Source organism: Macrosteles quadrilineatus, unplaced genomic scaffold (genome assembly GCF_028750875.1).
Source record: "Macrosteles quadrilineatus isolate MER2022 unplaced genomic scaffold, UCM_ALF_1.0 Scaffold_1__1_contigs__length_201487025, whole genome shotgun sequence".
Taxonomy (NCBI): domain Eukaryota; kingdom Metazoa; phylum Arthropoda; class Insecta; order Hemiptera; family Cicadellidae; genus Macrosteles; species Macrosteles quadrilineatus.
Window position 1 is genome coordinate 112,705,139 of NW_026542594.1, and position 25,328 is coordinate 112,730,466.

A 25,328-nucleotide genomic window follows, 5' to 3' on the forward strand; every position below is an offset into this window, starting at 1 on the left:
ACATCCTAACATTTTTCTGATATTACTTTTTCATATTGTTCATATTAAATAAACATTATTGTAGGCAAAGTATTTATAACTTAGATGTTAATAGATCTACAATGGACTGGAAATTGATGTATTCTTCATGCAAATGTTAGTTGGGTCATGAAAGTGTACTACCCTTCGTATCTCACTAATCAAACAAATAAATGTGGCTTCCGAATGAAAAAAAAAAATTAGGAAATTATTAAGCACATTCTAATTCTAATTCTAAACATTCTAATCATACAAATAAAAATACGCGTAATCTCCAGGTGTGCAACATTGGTACATTTCCCTTTTATAATGAACAGTAGATGAGTGTAATTTTGCCCAAGCTATATAGACTACTTGTATTTTTATAACAGACTAAGTATGAACAAAAAAGTTTCAAACAATTATTATGTTCAGCTACACATATAACATCTAAATAATAAAATGTTTTACTCTAATAGAACAAAATAAATTCTTTAATGTGCTATTTTCCTAAAGACAGTTTTCATACTATAAAATTAACACAAAGAACCCCTTTCCAGATTCTAAGATAAAAGGATATGAGCCAAATTGTTTCAGTTTGAAGGAATGTTTCTCAAGTGTGGACAGTGTCTGTGAGACATTGGTTTGTCTCTGGCCGTGGCTCGCCTCAGCTGTAGATCCATCACAGTCAGAGAACACATCACAACTTTGTTGAAAATACAGTTAAACTCACAAACATTCCAACACTTTACCATCTACAAAACCTTAGATCTGTTACTTTGCAGGTTCTAAGACTTTTACATGTTGGCTCTGTAAAATCAATACTCATTAACGTGAACGTCTTTTGTTTTGGTTAAATTTCAAACGTTTAGTACTACTCTACAGTTTCCTGTTTAAATTGACCATTATAATTATAGTTTAGTTAAATTGATTGTCTTATTTATCATTGATAAATATATAAGCTATGTTATGTGTAAGTTATGTACTTTTATAAATTGTTCATTCATCAGATTCACTGTAAATACATAGTACCAGCGATTAAATAGTTTTTACCAGTCGCCTAGTTTATAAGCGCATCAGTCATCCAGTAGGGCGTGTAAAGTGCTAGATTATGCAGCGCCGATGACTTTTATTGCACACGAGTTGTGCCAAGAAGATATCGAGAACCGATTTGAAACGTTAGAATATCCGTACCATTTCCTCGACATTGATGATAACCTTTATATCGTTCCTATATTTGGGTTCAGAATGATCTCATAGCTATGTTTAAACATTGGTTTGTCATAACACTGTTAACACTCGCTTATACAATATATCAAAAACACTATAATTTCTTAGAACTGTTTGTCTCGTCTTTCATCAATCATCTATTTATATTTATAAAACGTAAACGTTATACAGAAGTATTCAATATTTGACATTATAATTAGCATATAAGAAATTTACTACGTCTCTAAAAACTTTTATGTTGTTTTATCGTAATCAGAAAGTTTCGTAAGATGAGGAACAGTAACCTCGATACTGTATCTCAATTTAATATTCGATAAATAAATAAATTTGAGGTTTATGTTATTAACCGGTAATGGCATATTTGAACAACCCTTTTAAAATTGAATTGGATATTACTAAACTAGTTTCAAACTATCGTTTAAATGAATAAATACATGAGTATATATTACTAGCCATAAACATAAGATGGTCGTTGTATATATTTAAAACGTCATGACACAGAACTGTGGTTGAGGCTATGACTTAATCATCGATCCACTTACATCAGAGACTCATCATTACAATAAGTGACGCGCTGTGGGATCTTGGCGTAGTAGCGTGGTATCTTACGAATATACGACTCTTCTCACACATAAATATGTGAGAGGAAAGCGCACAAGTAAGTGTCAATGTGGCAGTTTTTTGTAAGGGCTACGTTACCAGGAAATAAAAATCGGGTTAAATTCCCTCACAGGCTCATGGAAACCCGAAATTATTTCGCTTCTTTGACAATTTCATTGAACAATGGCTGCATAATGATGAAGTTCCTATTAAATTGTGGAATTACTATGATAGGCAGCACAGTACTGTGAACGCTGTGGAAGGTTGGCACAACAAAATCAACTATATTCTTGGATGGCCCAACCTCAAAATCAGATTTATCGTACTTTGTTTGAAGAGTAAAGCGAAATCTTCTACAATCTTCTAGCAGGGATATGAGAAAGAAGCTGAATTCAGATAGGAAATGAAGAATGGAACTTTTGTCGAGTTGAAAAGAGGGTGGAAAGAGCTGTGAAGAAATATGAAGATAATGGAACATCAAAGCATGGTTGAAGGCAGATTCGTATCTACAAAAACTTGGGTAGACCTTCTGTCAATAAGAATCTAGCGAAGCTACATTCACGCTGATCTAAAACAGGTATACTTCAAAACTGGAAATATATTTTAAAAGTGACCACTTACAAAGGTATACATTTCCTGATCAAAATCTAAATCTAAATAATTTCTTATTCTAAAATTAGCCTTACTATATATATAAAGCTAACACGGACGAAGCTAAACTCAAGCTGATTTAAAAAACACCTAAATGAAGAAAAAAAAACTATTTAGTTTTTAACAGCCTGTATAAAGTGTGATAAGATTCAGAAACTTATTAATTCAACTTTATTTTAAGTTTTATATGTAAATTGCATAAAATAAATAAATAATTACCGAGATATTAATTAACCCTCTCGAAAAGGATTTTTTTAGAATTCAATATTCATGGCCCTCCATGTCTATCAAAATAACACATTTCTCTGAAGTATAAAAATTGCATATAAAAGTAAAGTCGGTGACTCACCACAGATATCTTGTGTGAATCACTACACAACTGTGCACTTACGCGACATCGACGATCCGTTGTCTCAGTCATCGTTCCAATACACTTCGGAGTGTTCGGATAAATATTTTACTTTCCCTTTTAAATTTTCCAAGGTGTTTTCCGCTTTTGCATAAAAATATATTAAACTTAAAAGTGTAATGGGATTAGTGTGATGGTAACTTCTTATAATAAATATTAAAATATAATATATGAGTGCATTTTTTCTGGTTTATTAACACTTAAATTAATTTGTAGTTTCCATTTGTCGCTATTATCATAACATACTATATATTTTTATATAACCTCAAGGGACTTATGTATTTGACAATTTAGTACTTTAACCTAGAAAGTATATAATACGGTAACCATGTTCTAATTACCATGAAAAAGTGTTTATCAGGTTTTAATTAAGTTTGCTATAAACTATAATCAATGCTAATAGAGGAGCTAGGTAGAACTCTTTTAACTTTACATTCCTTATCTTAGTTCCACACTTAAAAAGGGAACCATTTACATATTCATAGTTGCAGTTTGTGGAATTGATTCAATAGGAAGCGTAGGGTAAAGAACTTGCCCAAATACTGGTACAGGGAGCGGCAAAATCACCTGACGGATTTCTTTACCACCCTGTCGAGCAAGTGAGTGGCGGAGGGTGCTGGGAATAGGGGCGTTCCAAAGCCTATGTGTGGAAATGTTTAGTATCTTTGGAGCTGGGGCCAGATGAACTCCATGCATTTGTAGATTAAGTGACTCTGGTGTCCGGGCTGACCTTGGATGGCCTGTTGATTTTAGTTTCAATGCTGAACTAGTAGCTCTAAAGTTACTCACCTACAGCAAAATGGTGTTTCGAGTCGGGACTTTAACACATTTTAAACTATACTTTCATGAAAGCTTGACAAAATAACTTTAATATAATGAAGAAAATGTAATGTATAGTTGGTTATGAATTCCAATCCTTGCGCCTTTTAATGATCGCCGAGGAACTCCTACTTGTACTGCAACGATAAGCCCATTGCTCTTGTAGAGAAGTGCCCGTGATTGTTTAGTAGACCTATGTCTTAGCTCCATTTTATTGATTAATTTTATTAATAATTAATTTATTTATCATGGCAAAGGGTTAAAAGAGCTAATAGTTGTTTTTCCATTTTAAAATTTAAATTTTGCCACAAAAACGTAACGCGCATAATATATTTGGTTAACATAAAAAGTTAGATTCAGTAACATAAAAAAAAAAAATTCTTAAAACATCTTTAAAACTATTTGTACAAATAAATGAAAAATCTCAACATAGCTTATTGTATATTTTATTTTAATTAGTATCCATACATATCAAATTTTCACTCTGACTAAAAACAGAGATCTAACTCCCCATTTGCTTTTGCTCAAAGGTTTATAATCAAACCATTATGTGGGGAGACTAATACGTTCATACCAAGTTTGCAGCAATAGCCCAGACTAGAGTCATAAACTGCATCTAATTTTATAACTGTTACATTCCTGCATGAAACCGTTCCCTCGGTATTTGTAACAGTGAAAAGTGATTAAAATTATCTTTCTGATCTCGCATTCCTTCGTAATATATTACTTAGTGGTTAACAAAGTGAGGTGATTTGGAATATATGTTAAAGAAAGATCCATTCTAAATTGATTTTAAAGCAAATAAATATTCAAAGTCGCTTAGTGTCAATTGCTTTGAGGGAATATATATATTTTAAGGAGTTTCCATGTAAATATAGTTGGTACATAGGACTTAATTACTTTAATTACTTAAATGGAATGTTCTCTACGTTATATACAAGATATATGATTTATAATGTTGAACGGAGAGTGTTTTGGCCTCTCGGGACCTCAAAACGAAAACGTAAATTCTAGCTGTATCGCCACATGTACCTTTGCCGTAAATTAACATATGCTTATCATAATGAATACATGGTATTATGACTGTAAGTTAGTTAACGTACAAGACGAATTGATTAGTGACTTTATTAAACACACACACACTGGAATTTATTCTACTACCAACCGAATTTAATACACGGGATACTCACTGTATTAGGGTAATTTTAACAAAAAAATGCTTACAATTTAAATTTTCTTTACGTTTGTTAAATTTTTTTGTGAAATGAATCCTTATACAAATAAAAAATTTGCTTTTTGTTAACGTACATTTGAATAAAGTAAAGATAAATTACTACCTAAACTCACAGCGAATATCGTTTACTGAGCTGCCTTGCTATTTCCAATATTTATGTAGTGTAAAAGGATCTAGTGTCCAATATCAATACTACATATTTCTTCCCTGTGTCACATTTCCTACTCCCTTGAGCTTTTATATGTGGAAAAGAAATGAGATATTAGAATATACCCTTTAACAAAACGTAAGCTAAATATCAATGCAGACATTTTCACTCAGGAAGTATTTTGATGGAGGAACACATAGTCTACAAGATTAAGATATTCCTAACAAATCTTTAGTAGGGTACCATGGCCGTATTTCGTAGTTTTAGTTTATTTAACTTCTTTGTTGAAACAAAAATGTGTAGTCCCCTAGATAAAAAAAAAACACTAATTTGCCAATGATTTGTGAGCAGATAGTTAACCCATTTGCAGTGCATGTAGATTTACGTAGTATCTAACATAAATTTAACGCAACATAATAGAAAAAAAATAACGGTTCGCAGATTTAATAATTACCTCAGAGAAATTAAAAATTAATGTGAATACAATCATCAAGCTAGATACATTGTCAGTAAAACATTAAGCAGCGACTGTGATGCTAATTGAGCCAAACAAACTCAAATATTGTGACAGGCCTTATTGGCGTGTTATCAATAAGCACCGATTACTTGCTTACTTTCTACAGCACAATGAGTACCTATATATTTTTATATCCAAATTCATATTTTCACGACAGTAAAAAGTTATAAGAGATAATAACTTAAAATATGGATAATAAACAAATCTTTACGATTAAATTGAAGGAAGAAACTGTGAAATTGATTTAACTTAGCTAAATAAGTGACAAAAATGTCGAAGGACATTAAAACATTTGTCAACTTATTATGATGTGTGTTAAAGCTGTAAAATTGGTTTTTGTAGATAATTTGTAACAACGCCTTGCGTTTTTGGGTATTAAAAATTCTTGTAGCATTGTCATCATTATGTAACGCTGACAAATGTATCTTTCCTCCACTTTATAACTACATCTCAGCTCAAGCAGTTATTTAAGATGTTAGTTTTATTGTTATATTTTCAACCCATTCTCTTCCAGTTTCTTTTATCATTGAATTCTTTGTAAGATTAAAATAGCTACTTAAATCTGATTCAACTTGAAAAGTATTTGGATCGAGCCTCTCTCAGGAGCTAATAGTATGTTCTAAATCTTTTTTAGACTAAGGTAGGTAGATGTTATTTTTGCAAGTTTTATCAATAAAGACGGATGATTAGTCTCGGGGGTTTATGTAGATTCTTTATCCAAAGAACACTTAGTCTACAGCCGCATGTGTAACTCAATGACTGATCAGGTATACAAATTCCCTCATACTTTTAGAAGAGCTATAAATCTGAAATTTGGCTAGAATATACGTCTTGGTCCTAAACCAACCAGAAAACTCTAAAGAGTTACACTTCCCTATTTTAACCCACCTCATAAAATTTCCGAAAACCCTCCTTAGTTTTGGAAAAGAATATTTTCTTAAAATGGCTATAATTAAAAATGGCAAGAGCTATCAAAAATGTGAAACGACATCATGACAGAACTAAGTTTTCTACAAAACGCTCTCCGGGGTTTTCTGAAAATTTCACGTCTTCACCCCTAAAAAACTATTTCGTAAATGTATTATTATTTAACATCATTTCACAAATATTTATAAACTATTATAATTTGTCGTGTTTTAAATTTAAATTATTAATAAAATGTTTAATTTAAAAACCCAACACTATATAAAATAATGGTACCTCCCATTAGCCCCTAGGTTTGTAACTTTATTGCTGTACTAATAGAGCTAAAGATAATTTTACAGTTAGTGCCTTTGTGAATTTAATTATTAGTGCACCAAATCCACTTTTGGACCCCACCCAGGTCAGAGTAAACTAATGATTTTTCCAAACCACAGCTCGGTCCCCTGGTACTTTTAAAATATAACCAAAACTATTCATCGAACCAAAAAATAAATGCTAGTTATTATTTATTTATAAGTTATTTGTTATTGTTTATCATTAGATGAAACATTATATATATATATATAGATACACACACACACATAAATAATTACTTACATTGTCAGGAAAATGACGACGTTCTTGTGTATGAATAACATGTTGAACGCTAAGGGTCCAGTGAGTATTGTATTAGTATGCAGTAAAGTCAAAGGTTGTGTTTGGTAAACCATTACGATAATTTATTTTCGTTAGCGCAACAGACTGAGGTCATCAGGGGTATTACAAATTACTAGGTAAATTGGCTTCTCTCTGAGTTCAATTTCTGAATAATTTTATGATTAACTACTTTTTGAATAGGGTTAGTCTAATTTGTCCAGCCATAAATTTAAAATAAAGTTCCCTTTCGTTTCACAGTGTTTTATCTTGTATATAGACAGAAATGCTTTAGAAAAATAAATTTTGATGTAGAGGAAGCATTTTAAGACTACTTCCATTAAATCGAATATAATAATATTGGTTGGGTTGACACTAGACTGTTTGTTGGTTTTTACGTCCATTTAGAACCATTTAGAACCATTTTTTTGGTTCCATGCAGAACCAAAAGGCGGTTTTAGATAAAATATCAAATCACAATATTGACTCAACCTACTAAGTTTTTATGTAAATATATGATAAAGGATAAACCATACCTTATTTTAGTACAATGAAAATGTGTATTTTTGAATAAAGTTTCGAAATAAAAAAGTATATGATTAATTGCCGCCATTTTTACATGGCACATCACACTGAGAATTCTGATATTCACTTCACCTGTCAGACTAGTAAAATATGAACTTCCAGTAAGGTGTCGGTTGAAACATAATCTGTTCCTGTCAGAATCATATCTTGCTGACTAAGGAACAGGAGAAATGATATTGCGTTCTACGCTTTATATCTTTTTTGAAGTGATATATCTCCAACAGCTGTTGTCATTTGTTTATGTGTACTGGTTGGTGGAGGTATTTTTCCTTGAAAACCACCATCAATTTATAAAGGTCTATACGTTTGAAGGAAAAAGTAGAATCTTTCCAATAATGCTTGTATTTATCTAAAACAATCTAGTGCGTGGGCTTAATCTACTTTGCCTGGCTGCTTTGGTAGTTTTATACTGAGGGCAGTCTTTAACGTCTTGAGTAGCTTAGCAAACTGACTAAAGTCCTTCAGAAAGGCTCACTTATAGAAAACTAAGCGATTGAAGGATTAGGATCTGGTTTTGATCCTTTTCATGGAGCCAATCATGAGGATTTTGTTCCAAGAAAATAAAGAAAACTAACTGCTATACCTGTGAATTGCAATGAAAACCGGACTCGACAGATATTAATTAGTTCTTCGAACTGGTAAGAAATGGTTAAATGCACCCTTTATTAACTTTTTATCAAATCTAACTTTATTGCTTTGTTTGATAAAAATGCAGGTAAGGGGTTAAAAACCATGAAGCTGTGTAAACAATTAATAGGAACTGCATGTAGAAATTACATGTATGTAACTGTAACAATTACAAAATTTAATTTTAAATTATATGCTTAATTATGACGTCCGTCCTTGGGCCATTTATGATGCTATCTTACAAAAGGTTGATGGTAGATTGCGAAAGATTTAGTAGATGATAATAGCTTGTTCACTTTGCAAAGTAAATTATATAATACTAATTCAAAATAAATAATCCAAAAATAATAAGTAACATTATTTAAAAGGTATTCCATGATGTATGTAAAAACGGAAACCACTAATATAGGAAATGATGAATAAAGTAAATGAAACTGCTCTGGCTCATATATCTATCAAACCATGGTTAGAAAACCATTGTATTTTAGCAAAATTTTTTAATATATTTAAATTCTTTAAATTTTTATATTAGTTGAAGTTATCTATTTGGTCATTCAAGATTTGTAATAATAAGATCTAGATGTAATGTTTTCTTTTTATGAGAAATACTTTTCATAGTAAACTGGTATTAGTTCGTAAAGCTAATGTGTTATACAGTACTTCCTAAGTGGAAACTCGTAATTACATTAAAGCATGTTAATAAAAGCAGTTTGTTTTAATGTGATTAAAATTAATACATTCATAATAGAACAAATTGAACGTACTCAATTAAATTTGGATTCCATATTGACAAAAAGAATCCAGGCCGGCTATCACCCACTGCCAACATCACAACGCCAAATACTCTACGATTCCCTCATTGTTTATTGCTTTAAGTTCTGGACTCAAATGGGTCCAGGTCTTATAGATCCTGGAGTTTCAGAGATAGATCCGCGACTCAGCAAGACGTTATCTCTATGTTGTATTATAGGGCGCTTAAATTTCTAAAATGATAATGATTCGATGCAATGTATGTCTAGAACAACAAAATCGGGATCGGTGAGATGTCTGCTGTAGGATTCGTGACTCATGACCACGCAACTACCCGTGCCGCGTCGTAGTGTCCTGTACTGGCCAGTAGCAATGTTAATCAACACAGCAATGTTGTATGTGTGTGTTTTTGTGTTTACCGACGACCTCAATTTGGCTGACATGACATTTTTTACAGCTTGATGATGGGATTTTAATCCTGAAACCGGTCGCATAGGACGACAACAATAGGATCACTGACGGACAGGTAATATAAACCATTTTATTCAATAAGTGATCCTGGGCCACTAAGCATAATGAAGTTATATCAGTCTGTTAGGATGAGAGAATAAATTGTTGTATTTTAAGAAATGCATTACTATGGCTTTGATTTTGTTATAGTCCTATTATCTTTGTCTATTATCTAAGGTTTGGCCAATACATATAAATAAATAGACTGGCTATTGACAACGTTACTTGTATTTTCAATAACTTTCTAAGTAATGAAACTAACGTTAATTTTTCTAATATTAATGATCACATTTCATTGAGTTTTTTACCATGATGACATACAATTTGTATCCATACAAACAGAGGAACCAGCAGCATAATGTGGCTCATTGAGGATTAATTTGTTGCATAAGCAAGCAGTAATCTCTGCCCTGTGAGGTGGGACCAGAATACCAACACAGCCAAATCGTTGGTACGCTGCTGAAAACTGAGTTTTGTCATTTCTATGACTAGGAGTGTTGAAAATAGATCAAACATGAAACCATAATGACACGTTTTTAAATAACCGTATTCCAATCTAAGATAACAAATCTTTTAATATTGATTTTCGCATATCGAAAAGTGCTCATAGATCTATTAAGGAATAAACACCGTGGCCTAAACTAAAGAAGTTATCTTGATCAACTGAATAAAATAGTATAATTCATGAAAGAACTGCTTATGATAAATTCTCTAATATTGCTTGGCTGTTGTAATTGTTTAGGAAATAATACAATGTTGTTGAGTGGGGAAAAGTCAATATTTTACCCAAAGATTATAAGCAGTTAAATCTATACCTGCTATTTTTATACGTGAGGGAAAATTTAGTTCCCGTTTCTCCCAGATCCCTTCCTGCTATCTGGTCCCTCCATAGTGGCTTTCAGATCCCTTGCAGGTGTGCCATAAAACATCGTGGTTTCTAATAAGTGCCGTTAAATTTTCTTCTACTTTAGGGTGTATTTATCTTAACAGAAAAATAAAAAACTTAAAGATTTTAATCAATACTGGATGTAATATTAAAACCTTTTAAATTTTTGAGTAGTAAATTTTAATTGGTATTTTTAAAATGATTATTTTTTAAAGTTGTTATTTTAAATGTTAAATGTTATAAATTTTAATGTTCATTGGAATGTATAAAATTAAACACATTTTAAAGACTTACTTTGTAAACCATTAAATAAGCAGCCGTGTATGAACACGTAAATTAAACAACTTTAAACCACGCTGAAAACCACCACCATTAATAAATTAATGAAAATTGATACTATTTAAAAAATCCTGGTCAAATAGGCCTACTAACATCAAAACGAAAATCAAACGTCAAAGAAATGAATGGGAGAAAGTCATAAAAGTCATGGACTTACCGCTACCATAACTCCACCGCGTGCCCGCCGTAGTGACCCGTTCTGTCCAACGACGACACGAGTGAATTAATCATGTGCACATGTGTCATAATACATTATAGACATCTAAAGCTAACAAGGATCAAGAGCTGTTGAGAACCCCTTAAACCGCAAACACTTTAACCTTACACTTGAATGAAAGGTCTTGATAAGAAACTTGCATGAAAACATTAGTTTTTCCATAAACACTCTCTTAATATAAGGTAACTAACTTAAACGAAAGGGTCAAATTTAATTGCATTTAAAATATAAAAGATGCTTCAGATGTTAAATTTGTTTTGATTTACAATTCCAAATGTTACTCTCTAGATTTTTTTTACCATGAAGCTTATATTGCACCAAGAAAAGCATCTTATGATGTGGGATATTATTTACTTGTCTATAATGTATTTTATATTTTTAAACCTTATAGTTTTTTTTTTTATAACGAATTGTGTATCGATGTAGCCAAAACCTTTTTTGTTTAGTTACGTGAGGAACCATAGGATTGCTTAGAACGATAGTGTTTTGGAAGAAAATCCATGTGGATAAACCAAAAACTTTCAAATAATAGATGTTTCGTTAATATTACCATGTTTGTTGCCATGTGAAAGTTTATTAAAACCAAGTGGTACGGTTGGGTATTTATTTTTTTAAAATCAATATGCAACTGTTTTCTAAAGTAGATGCAGTTCTTAGATATCGCGGGTAAAGCTTGTAGTTAGTTTTAGCAATGATCTAAGAAGACTTCCTGATGATGGCACAAACGCTTGTTGGGCTATTCACTACTATTTCAGGAACTAGTGCGAAATAAGTTCATTAATTTAAGTTTTCGAATATGGGAAACCTAAACAAAAATTATTTGTTTGTTGTTGGCCTACACAATAAAAAGTAGGAAATTTAGCATTTGGAATTTCTTTCTAAACATAAAACATTAATTTCACTTTAATTGTCATTATATTTAAACAAACAAAAGGGAGTTTAAATACTCACTGTATAAGCTCACAATAATTAGCTGTCACCTGTCTGCACGGTTAAAACAGTTAGTTGTTTGTGGTAGGCCTAATAGTTATTATAACTACAGTATACAGTACACACATGGTGCCGCATATTAGTATATTTCATTACTAGGACTGAAAGTGGCATTTTCCGGCGCGCGCTCTTGTTTTTGTGTGAGGCGAAGCCGAACACAGGGAACCCCAATTTCACGTGCGAGGCGAAGCCGAGTATGTGAGAGCTATTTTCACGTACGAGGCGAAGCCGAGGACGGGAATAATTGAGCAAGTGCCGGATAATAACTTTCGGTACGAGTTATGAACGATACTTTTCATCACGACGCAAAAATACACAAACAGAGAATAGCAGACCTCAGTAATATTACAATAATGATCTATCAAACAATTTGTTTAAACATAAATATAAAATAAAATCTTCTAAAAGTAAACCTATGCTCATTTTTGTTTGATTTTTAAAACATAAAAATAAAATAAAATATTCTAAAGGAAACCTTCGTTTTCGTATATTTCTCAATACTTCAAACATCAAAATTAAAGATTAAAACGACTTTGAACAATTCATACAGCTGATTTAAATCGTAAAATTAAACCGTAACAAAACACTAGCACGCGTAGTGAATAAATGGAAAACTAATTGAGAGCGAGGGAAAGTAAATTTAGAGCGAGGGAAAATCAGCTGATCGATTTTCCCTCGCCCTAAATTAGAGCTTGGGAAACGACTACTTTCATTGATGTCAGCTGTTATCGAAAATAGTTACTTTTGGTGAGGAGTGATGAAAAATATATTCACTAATCCTTCACTTTGATGCTAGTTTTTAATTATACTCATTAACAAAATGTAACGGGGAGGTTTACTGGGTTCCCCCGCCACAATTTTGGCTTAATCTATATATCAGCTGATTAGCTGTCGGCTGTTGTTTAACAGTTAAAGTGAGGTGGGGGGGGGGGAATAGAATCACTTCCCAACAAACCAACTAAATTTTGTGAACGGAGTTGTGTTGTAATATAGAAATCAGAGATGTTTACTTACCGTAATCTATTTAGTTTAGATTCCATCTTTTGAATTATTAGAAATGTGATCCAAAATCAACTGATTAACCCCCCCCCCCCCCCCACACAAACACAGCACAAACATCATGGCGTTTATAATACAAAAGCTCATACTGTTCTCAATATAATTTAGTGTGCTCGTAAATGGAACACTAACTCCAATGTACAACAGCTTAGGTAGTCGGATGTCACGCCAAATGCTAGGGATGAATCGGCTTAAACTTAACCCAAGTTTATACTAAGCCCAAGTAACAAGTTGCTGCCACCGTCGGTGATAATTATCTTCTGCCAATGCGGATTTGTTTATGAAAATTATACAGGAGGGGGGGGGCCATTATACTACACATGATTATACATTCGTCGTCATTCATTTATCTTCCTTATGTATCAGCTAAGAACAATTGGCAAGTAAAGCTAATTGCGTTTATCGGTCATCTTTATTCACAGGATGTTTTACTATGAATGGTTACCGTTGATATATACGACAGGAGAGGTCTTAGATTTTAAAATAAAACAAATATATCTGCAGATTCTAAAGTTATCTTGGTTATGATTAAGATATTACAGAATCAGGATTAAGAATATATTTATTAACATAACAGTATAAAGTCATGTCGGTCGTGACGTTCAAGATAACAGGTTCACGTTTACACCCCTAGTGTAAGAATCATATCAGTGCTAATAACTATTAATAAGTCAAATAAATGGTGAATTATAACTTATAGTGCCATACCAATCATCATTCTACTGAGTAAGTGTTAATATGCTATATTATGGAAAGTTATAAATTATTTTTCCTAAGTCATGATATATTATAGCATGTAAACACCACGTACAATAATCATGCATTAACAATTTTGTTTAATCAAAGCTAAAAAAAATAAATGTGAACAGCATTCTGTTGGTTTCTCGATGTAATGTTTTTACATTAGTTTTATATTAAGACAAAATATAATGTACAGCAAGGATTGATTTCACTTTATTACACAAAAAACCAAATAGAATTATATTTCAAAAGTATGTTTACAGATTATTTTTAAACAAAATCTTATATTTTTTTTTTAATATTTTATGATGTTGATATAAATACTAAGAATATTTTCAATGCAGTTGATATGGCAAAAACATCATATGCATATTTTAACTATACTGGTGTTGGGGTGTTCGTTTTAGTTATAAAAGGTAAGCCCTAGAAGGAGAGGCTAAGGCTCAACGACACACAATGAAATATGTAGTGTTGATATTGGCATTTTTATCTTCTTATGCTATATAAACATCTGAAAAAGCGAGAATGATCAGTAAACGACATTTTTCTTTGCCACAGTAAACTTTTTAGTAAACATCGTTTATCTATAACTACCACTAGTTGCCATACGGTATTATCAGTAGAGATGTTGAGGCCTTACAAATAGACAAATACGTAATTTATCATTGATTTGTTATTCCTTTTCGGATTATCAACACAACACATCGCAATGGCTTGTGTTTTAAATACACAACCAGTTAATAACTCCTAAAGGAAACTAAATATGATCCCAAGATACAAGTTCAATGCCTTTAATCACTTTAACTAATCAAAACTGTTAGGCGTATTATTATAAAAATAGGTACAATATAACCCATTTTTATCACTTTAGACTTGACCTTTATAAGATAGCTTCATGTGTAATTGGATATGATAGTCATATACGGCCGGAGATTGCTAATTATATGGTTCAACAACCTCAATGCATGCCATATATGGCTTCATCAAAACCTACATTGGGAAAATATTTGCGATAGTGTCTCAAACCCTAACATAAATTCCCCCTGTAACTCACAAAATGTCATAATTCGTGGAAAGGATAACATACAATCCATGCATATACCTCGTTACAAAATCTTTGTTGGTTACATATTTGACTCAACTATTGATTAGATAGCGACAATCTATTATTTATATAAAAGCCACAATAGTAATAAGCTGTAAAATCAACCCTCTTTGTAAAAACGAAAACTTTGAGCGCCTCATCTTACTACGTTTTGAGCATTAGTACTTTTCAGTTGTGCATCATTTAGTAAAGAAATTACCAAATCTCTTGACATTGCACATAAAGCTTCACTTTGTCTAATAAATTGTATTCCATTTCACTTACTACAACTCTGTTATTATGACATGACTGTAAATATTGCTGGTGTGCTGCAACGCTCGCAGCATTATTGCTTGCGATTTTCTCATGATTTAAGACACTTTGAGCACATCACACCTTTTACATCACAAAGATCAAAACTAAATGACCAGGGGTTATACAAACAACTTTGTTAGCATTTGAAATGAAGATTGCAAAATACTTTGAAAGAGATTTTATTTTTGTAGCTCAAGGTAGATCGAGTTAGCGTAGTTCACGCACAGCTTCTTTCTCTTTGAAAAATTCCCCATTATAGGAGTAGGCCTATAGCGTATTGCAGGGCCTTCGTTGTAACTGCCTGCCGTCTTTGGAACAATCTACCTTTATCCATAAAAATGCTTGACAGTCGTCCCTGGTTTGTGGAGGCACTCAAAAAATCGTAGCCTACTTCGAGCGTTATGGCCTCTTCGTCTTATAGGACCTTTTTTAGTACTTACTGCTGTTTAAGTACTTGTTGCGTTTAGCTGACTGGTGTGTGAGTCATTTTGTTTGGTATTTTTTTATTTAAGTATTGTTTTTTTTAATAACGTCCCTGGAATTAATAATTTATATTTTATAATATGTATTCAGGTTAAGTGTAAGAATGGGTCATTTAGCCCTATCTTTGTCTGTTGAAATAAATGATTTCCATCTATTCAAATTATTTTCATAATTGTCCTATACAACATACATTGTATTATTATGTCAATTTTAGACACGTATAGTTTTTTTACATTGTAACCAACATAAGGGAAAAACATGATTATTAAAACACATACCTCACAGACAGATCTGACTCCTAGGAGAATATATTAGATTTTTATACAGACCATAAAAGATAAAGAACTGAACTGTAGCTGACATATCGGATGAATTGCTGTATCTAATTTAAGTATGTTAGGCAGTGAGTGAGAGTTTTATAACCTGCAATGTGTCTCTTAGTTCCGTAACCATTGCTTGATGAGAATATTGAACATCCGGAAATGGATGTAATTTTATATTAAAAATATACTGTATGAAGAGTTAAATTTCCAAGAAATAAAAATCATTACTTTCTAATACTTCTGGAAGATCATAATATTAATTACCATGAGGCTACTATTGCTAATGACTTATTTTCCCCAAAATATTGATTTATGATTACTTTAGTGACCATTGAACTATATTAAAGTTTATGAGTTTTGAGATTACAGAATTGCACATTCAGCTTGCTAAAATGCAAAATCCCACAACAGATACATGGTATCAGATTTGCAAATTAAAACATCAATGATGAAATTCTTGCTTCTGTAACAAGCCTTGTTTTCAGCTTCTCAGTAAACGTAATTGATTTGTACCAAACGTGGTTTAAACACCGATAAGCAACTGGTTGTCTATAGATGATGTTACAGATACTAGGTAAAAGACATACTAAAGAATCCATAACATTTCCTTCCCATCCGTCAAACCTAGAGTCATAGCTTGCTGGCCGTGACGGTAATGAGATATTGAAACCATTTACCATTTGGCTTTATTTCTCGTTACTTTAATCACACATTCCACTTCAATGTCACGTGCTCGTGTCTTTTTATTTTAGAAAATAGTGACTTGATACTTTTTCTGGTAAATGAGTACGAGGAGACATACTGATCTGTGAGGTCAACGCCTATTGCTTACATGGGTACTGGTATTTAACCACAATCATAAAAAACAGGATATACATTTATCATACGAAATAATTTATAACTTATTTATACCTTTTTAAATTTTATAACCAGAAGGAGTGTTGAGAATATGTTGTAAACATTTTTAATATTAAATTAAATTGATCTAGGAAAATGTTTCAAATGTTTTTTTAATGAAGAATAACTGTTATAAGACATTTTACTTGATAAAAATGGTAGGGCAAAAATAAGTGAAACATACCACATACCTAAAAAAATCGTACAAGCAAGGAATTTTTGGTATAGATGTTGTGTGTAGCCTATGTTCCTAAACTAAAAGTCCCCTATAAATCGAAACTGTGTTTAAGCCACCATCTTGTAAAATGGCGTCATATTTCAGAATTCTCGCCTATAGTTGCTTTACTACTAGAGATAAACAAAATCATTAATAAAAATGTAGTGTATTTAATAATATACATTATGAACTATTATAATTGTTTTCTAAGCCCAACGGTTTTTTAGTTATTTGCTAAAAATTATACTTAATGTGTTTATGTATCGAAAATAGGTGAAACCCATCAAAACCAACGAATACTTTCAAGGTTTACGACAATTCACCCCACTTAAATAGAGTGATACAAAATCTTAAAATGCAACTTTATTTATTGAGTTAAATAATGAATGAGTTTAATGAGTAAAACAATAATAAATATTGCGTCAGTTACAAAATGTAGTCGATCACCTCATTGGATACAATATTTCCGGTGCTTAATCGGAGTTCATATTACTAAAATAACTTTGTGCCATCTCCTTTTAAAAAAAATGTCAGTTAGTATTCGAGTTGTGACGATGGATCACCATCTTCGTCGGTACACACAACCTCAAAATGATATAAGTGGTAGGCAGAAAGTTTTTTTATTCTATTGAAAATATCCTGTCTGTTCAGAACGCCATTCTTGATTACTTTACTTTAATACTTTAATACTTTTAATACTTTACGAGGTGTTAGCCCGTCCTACGTACGGGAATTCAGTAGTCAGTTAAAACCGTGTACAATTATTCAGATCAGCTAATTTGCACATATAAAAACAAAGTGTCTTGTAGTTTTAATGTGAAAAATCATCTTGTAAACAAATGTTGTGTGACCAAATATGTTTTCATTCCATCATAGGTCTATACGATATGCATTTTAAATCCGATAATCTTACTTACTAATATTATAAATGTGAAAGTTTGTGTGTTTGTTTGAAGTTCAATCAAGCATAAACCACTGGACGGATTAAGCTGAAATTTGGCATGATGATAGCTTACATTCCCGATTAACATATAGGCATATTCTTATCTCAAAAATCCTTTCGGGCTCCGCCCCAGTGGCTCTGTAATTCCCCATGTTAACCTTATGAGTATTCATATTTAAAGGGAATTAAAGAATTTAGTCAGCTGTTTCAACTAAAAGAGTTGGTTCTATGATATGGAAAAGCATTAAAAAGTTATAAGATTTACCAACAGGGTGCAGCACTATATTTTTTTGCATTTATGAAAACAGCTTATTTTATTTGTTTATTTAAAAAAAAAAAGAGGTTGGCGGCCTCTTTTAACCTTGAATTTGCCCGTCCACATAGACTAAGCGCCCGTGCGTGGATCGTTTACAGCTAGTAATCGTGGTTTACAGCAAAGCAAGGAGTGAGCCGGTACAGTACAAAGGTGAACTGTACTGATAAAATGTTATCGGCAGTGACCAGGATCCGAACCCACGACATCGCTGCCTTGGGCCCGAAGTCCGCGACGCTACCGACTGAGCCACCGACTCACTAATTTGAACTAAGCAGCAACAAAACACTGTGATTCGCAATGAGAACTGTCAAAGTAGGATTGTTTACAGTTATGTTTATGTTTTTCATATCATGAATAATTTGTGATATTTTGCGAATTGTTGATAATTTATTTTTCTCTGTTGTTTAGGTGAAGTAGTAGAACATTATGGCTATGGTAGATGTGTAATACTATAGAATACTGTAAATTAAAAAAAAAACTAATTTTATCAAACTGTGTCCTCCCTTATTGCACACGCAAATCTTGAGTATAACTGCAATAAGCATTTTATACTTATATTCCAACCCCGTACGAAGGACGGGTACTCTGCTAGTTTTACAATAAAACAGCAATTCTGTAATTTTTACGATGTGAAAAGCGATGAAGTGAGATTTGCAGCCGATTCGCACAGACGCACACTGATTATAAGTAGCCTACAGTAGATAGAGTAATTAATAGTCAATTGGGAAGTGTACCAACCTAGTTAACGATACCACCTTCCATAGCATACCTGCCTTTTCCATAATTATTATCACCCCAACACAACTACTATACACAATTTCCACTATGTCTGAATAGAAACGACCTAAAATAAGACGATAATGTCCAATAAAATGCACAGTACACATTTAACTTTGGTGTCCTAACATCACAACTAATCGTCACGCCTATCACCAACCGCGATATCATCATTAACGCGTCACTGCATTAATTGCTAAATAAATAAGTGTAATCAAAGAAAAGTAAAAACAATAACAGTTTGTTTTAAAACAGCTGTTTGGTTAAAATAACATTCATTTAAAAAAAAGAACTGGTCACATGTAGCAGGAATGTAAAATGTAAACACGCTAGTAAAGCTAATGACGTAATTGTCAATGTTTATTATCCATACCGTTATCAGTTCTATCCTTGATAATTACCCACCCTCATTGGATTTAAACGTACATCGTAATTTCCCATATTAGTTAATTTAAACTACAATATATTCATAGTTGAAATAAAAGTGATATTTTCACGTTTGGGGGCGCTGATATAGGCCCCCTAAACGTAACCACAACTGAACACGATTTCATAAAAGGATGGTTTGTCTAATTGCAGTATCCTAGGTCAATGTTGACGTGTGTTCAATCTATGACATCCATCTGTTTATCTTTGTATAAAACCCGGCTGAGGTTGTGGTGGTAATTTAAAATCGTGATTAATGATTATTCTTGATCTTCTTTTTATGACATCAATATTTCCGGGCCTAATCCAAACAAAGTTAAAGCAGACAAACATTAATTGTAAACAAAAAGCTACCATTAAGAATTAAAATATGTAAACATTGTTATTTTTCTGTCCTTTCCTTGAAAAGTGGAGCAGTAAAATAATTTGCATTTATCCTTTTTTATTTAGACTCCTGTACAGAGCCTCGATTCGTACTGTGGTTTAATTAATTTTTGTCTAAACTATTTTAAACTGTGGTCTAATTATCTCTACTAATCTTACTTATTTCCTATAATCAATGACAAAATAAGAGTAAATAAAATAACCTCATAGTTCAATAGTTTATATTTAACCAGCTGTTAGTTAAAACAAATTATATTGCTAAAAAAAATCGAAGATTACAAAGATTGCTTTAAAAAATAATTTGAACATCCTACTATTTTACTATATATATTTAATTAATCTGTCATCCTCTTACAGAAGAATTGAACGTATCAGTGATTACCATTACACATAGTATAAATAAGTCAACCCTAAGTATGTCTTTACTTTTTTATCCAAATGCTGAATTTGTGACACAAAAGCTGAATGTTTACAGCTGTTATGTTGAGCAAATTATTTTATGCCAAAAGCTAGTTTAGAATCTTAGCGTCGGCTGCTAGACTTTTTAAAAATTAAATCTTAATTTCTAAAAAACTGGGAGCCTAAACTAAAATTATGGCTTCGACATTCCCTAGTTCTCAAAATTATCTTTCTTTCAATACAAAAATCATGAAAATCCGTCGAGTGGTTGATTCAGAATCGTGAAATAAAAAAACACTGTTTCGTTTTAATATTATAGATTAAAAAAGATATTTATAAAAGTATCTAGTACGTAAGTATCAAGTAAGTAAGTACTTTTCAATGAAATGGCGACCATACAAGGTAGGTATTTAAACCAAGTATGAATGGTCTCTTGGTATGAGCCAACCATCTTGAGGTAAAGATGCTGTTAAAGTAAAAATCCCTTGACATACGAATGCCAGTTGTATTGACTATATCAATAACATCACGATAAGCTGTGCATATACTATCTCTTTGGTTCTCTCTGGTGGTTTGGTTTGGTCTGGGTGGAGTGGACCATAATTTTGTAGTGAACCTGTGTTTTGTCTGAGTGGAACTGTCTAAGGCGAAAAACAATACATTTTTTATTTAAGATTTTGATATTTTTTCATTTATTGGTAATAAGTTGTGTTATGGAAAAAGTAATGGTATGTATACATACACATACACCTATTTATTTTTTATTTTAAACCATTAAAAGAACCGATTGTATTAAGTATTCTTACGGTAAAAACTGAGGTCTAAAATAAATACTTTTCTCCCCAAACAGTATGATGAAAATCAAATCAATTACGATAGAACAACAAAATTTGCTTCTACCCGAATAGATCTGTGTCGCTGTTCTCTCTGTTTATGTAGCGTGAAGAAATCAAGTACAGTAGCTGACATCAATACTTATCTTTAACTTACATTCACTGAATCTCCGTTTCCACCTAGTGTTCTCCTGGTGTTAAACTTTTTGATTTTTATACACTAAAAGTTATTCCTTTGCATTTTATTCGTTGTTTAGTGCAGTTTTGTTTATTGCTCATTTGTATTCAAAAGACACAACTATTGACACATATCAAGATTGTATCTGTTGATATATGCTGTACTTTTAGGATTTTTTTTTTGTTTTCTAGTAACATTTTAACACGACGTAATACTGTACAATAAAATCTCATCGGAGTGCAAAATGTATGTATTTTTATTTGTAATCCACCGAAGCGTCAAATGATTTACAATAATTTATTTTTTATACCAGGATCCAGGATTGATCTATTGACATAAAATGAGGTTACTAACCTATCGTCAATCAGTCCTCTAATGTCTTCGATGACTATAGTTCATTTTGACATTTGACGACTGAAGAGAAGATTTAAAAATGGGGTTTTAAAGCCGAAACTATAGTCATCGAAGACAATAGAGGACTGCAGGTTAGTAACCTCATTTTATGTCAATAATTTCGTATTTAGCATCAGAAAGATCGGTCAAAGTTTCACTCTCACGTGTTTTTTTTTTTTTATTTCTTTTGCTAGTCCACAGGTATTGGCGTGTAATTGTTGTTGTGTTGACCTTATTTCTTGGCTTGTATATCAAGTACTATATTTTTATCTTTCTAGTGTGTAGTAGAATATACTCAGAAAACCCACAAATTGCTGGTATGAGCTAGATTGTTTCAGTTTGAAGGAATGTTTCTCAAGTGTGGACAGTGTCTGTGAGACATTGGTTTGTCTCTGGCCGTGGCTCGCCTCAGCTGTAGATTCATCACAGTGACAGAGAATACGTCACAACTTTGTTGAAAATACAGTTAAACTCACATACACACTAAAGGAATGCCAACCATCTAACCCGAAGTTCTAAAATGCTTTAAACACTTACTTCACCTTTGTATATTAGCTTTCATTGTATAATAATTAAATACCCCTAAATGCATTTAGTTTCAAGATAAAACATAAAATGTCTTATTACGTAGCAAATATTCAAAATGAATCTTTACGATAGGAAAATTGCTGCTGGAGTAATGTTAATTATAGTTTATACGTATGCTGGTTATACAGTATGATATACATATGAATAATACAGATATTTAATTGAGATCCAACAAAATGATTGTTTAGGAATAAACTTCAAGCCATGATTGTACAAATCTTTACCTCCAGTTGCCTAGCTTATAAGCACATAACACATCCAGTAGGGCGTGTAAAGTGCTAGATTATGCATCGCCGATGACTTTTATTGCTCACGAGTTGTGCCAAGAAGATATCGAGAACCGATTTGAAAGAGAGAATATCCGTATCATTTCCTCGACATTGACGATATCCTTTACACAGTTTGTATCATTGTACTAGGAAAGATCTTTACGTATTGCGTTTAAGTTTTGGTTAGCCATAAAATGTTTGAAACAGTTTATATATAATTTTTGGTATCATATTATTGTTCTAATAGAGAAAACCATGTTTACTAGTCGAGTTTTATTGTTCTGATGTGAAGTGAATGTTTGTGACGCATAGCGGCACGATATATTTTACATTTCAAGTAAGAAATATATTATTCAAGTAAGCATTTCGCCGGGCTGCATGACCATCTCGTTTCCTACCGCGACTGCATTAACGCGCTATCCCCTCCTCCCTAGACTCTTGTCCTCCCGTCCTTGCTCTTCCAGCCGTCGTAAAAGGTGCAGCAGAATTTTCCGGCCCTTCACCGTCTATTATGGATAAGTCCTTTACCATAACTATTTAGGACTAAAACTAGAAGTAATGTCTGGCCAAGTTTAGGAAACAAGCGGGGAGCCCTTCTGGCTCACCCGACTATTGAAATTAGGTAAATTAACTCTTAGCTGAGATGGCTGCCTTCAGCAGCCATCCTTTTCAAACCTGAAAATTGCCGTCACATGTTCCCAGAATGTAACTTATTAGTTATTCAAAAAAATATTACATATTTCACATTCAGTACCTATTCAATTTACGTACTATTCCATTCACCTAGCAATATTTCTAAGTAATTATCCATGTTCAGTTCATAGTTGGAAGGATAGGTTCACAATGTGAGTTAGTTAAGTTAGTGTAAATCAAAGCTGGCTAGGCAGCTGTTCTGATTTGGGTAAAGATTTCCGTCCCTCTGGTCCATAGCAATCTTCCTTATTTTATTGGTAGCAGATTCAGCACGCTTAAGTTAAGTTTGGTCCAGACAAGCAATGCCAACCCTATTAGCATTACCCTTTTATTCCCTCCTATTTCCCGAATTCCCGACAATTTCCCATAACCACCATATATCGCTCCCGAACCCGCAATGGTAAACAATAGTCTCCTTCCTTCCTTCTCCCCCCCTGGCTACATATAGTTCATACAGCTACATATGGTAGCAGAGCGTGGTTGGGGGTTTCCCTAGGATGGGCTGCCCTACACGTCCTCCTCCGTGCGTTGTCGGCCAAATCTTTCACCCCTCCCTTTTCGTCTCTGACACCCTTGCTGAGTTCAGTAGAGATTTTTTTTAATATGACTTTCCACGGGCGTTTACCTTTTATTTTTATTTTTGTTATTTCAACCCCGTTGGAAAGGGCTCAGTGATGGCACCTTCTGTGGTGGCTGGCATGCAGTCATTTGTCTAGAGGCAAACTCTCTTTCTATTATAAAAGGTATAATGTTACCTGGATCTGCCAGAGTAATCCAAAGGCTGTCTGTCGAGACCACGCGTTTCGAAGCATTAATTGCTTCATCATCAGTTCTTCAAGAACACTTATCACTCATCAGAGGTCGTCAAATAAATATAATTTTTACAAACATACATACGAGTAGGCCTACGAACCGCGTGCGCGCACTTAGACAGGTTTGTCATGACTGCGGCGGTGAGCGTTGGTCCCGTGAACTTTGTCCCTTGCCGGTCAGCTGTTCCTGGTTAGCTATTACAGTATCATACAATGCATTTGACTGGAAATTTAGTTTGTCGTTTAATAGATAAGAGCTATGGCTTTTTGTTGCTTTGTATATCTCGTATTCTTCTATGGCGTTCATGAAGCTTCCTTTTGTGCAAAAATGTAGGGGTGTCATGTTTGTTTCGAAATTTGTATAGTTATGATTTACATTAATCAGATGGGCTGCATAATTGGATTTTAAATGATTTTTTGCTTTTGGAAGGTGTTCTTTGAATCTGGTTTTGAAAGCACGGCCGGTTTGTCCTATATAAAAACTATTGCAATCATCACAAGATAATCTGTAAACTCCAGTTTTTTCCTTTGTTTCTAGATTATTACTGGACGATGGATTTAGTAATCGTTGTAGTTTGTTGGAAGTCATAAACGCTATCCCAATGTTTTTCTTTTTTAATTCGTTTTTCAGTATATTTGGTAGCTTTGTACCATACTCTGATGTTACAACAATTTTGTCAATTGGGCTATCTAATCTGTTATCATTGGCTTTTTTCTTTAATTGTTTTTTGATAAGTTTATCAACCATGGCGGTTTTAAACCCATTTATTTGGGCAATGTATTTGATCGTGTTTAGTTCTTTGTTAAAATTATCTTGGCTTAATGGGACGGTGAGCAACCCTACATTTTTGATAGCGATGATGAAGCTATTAATGCTTCGAAACGCGTAGTCTCGACAGACAGCCTTTGGATTACTCTGGCAGATCCAGGTAACATTATACCTTTTATAATCTAAAACAGTAATCCTGAGAAAAGAAACAACATGAAGTCTCTTTCTATTCTTTCCTATCCATCCTTATCTTATTTTCATACTTCTTAGCTTAATTAGTCACAGGTAGTGATAGTTAGATTTAGGGAGAAATAGTACCAATAATTTAAGCAACTCAGTACCTTTTTTCAAATGAACGGGAAA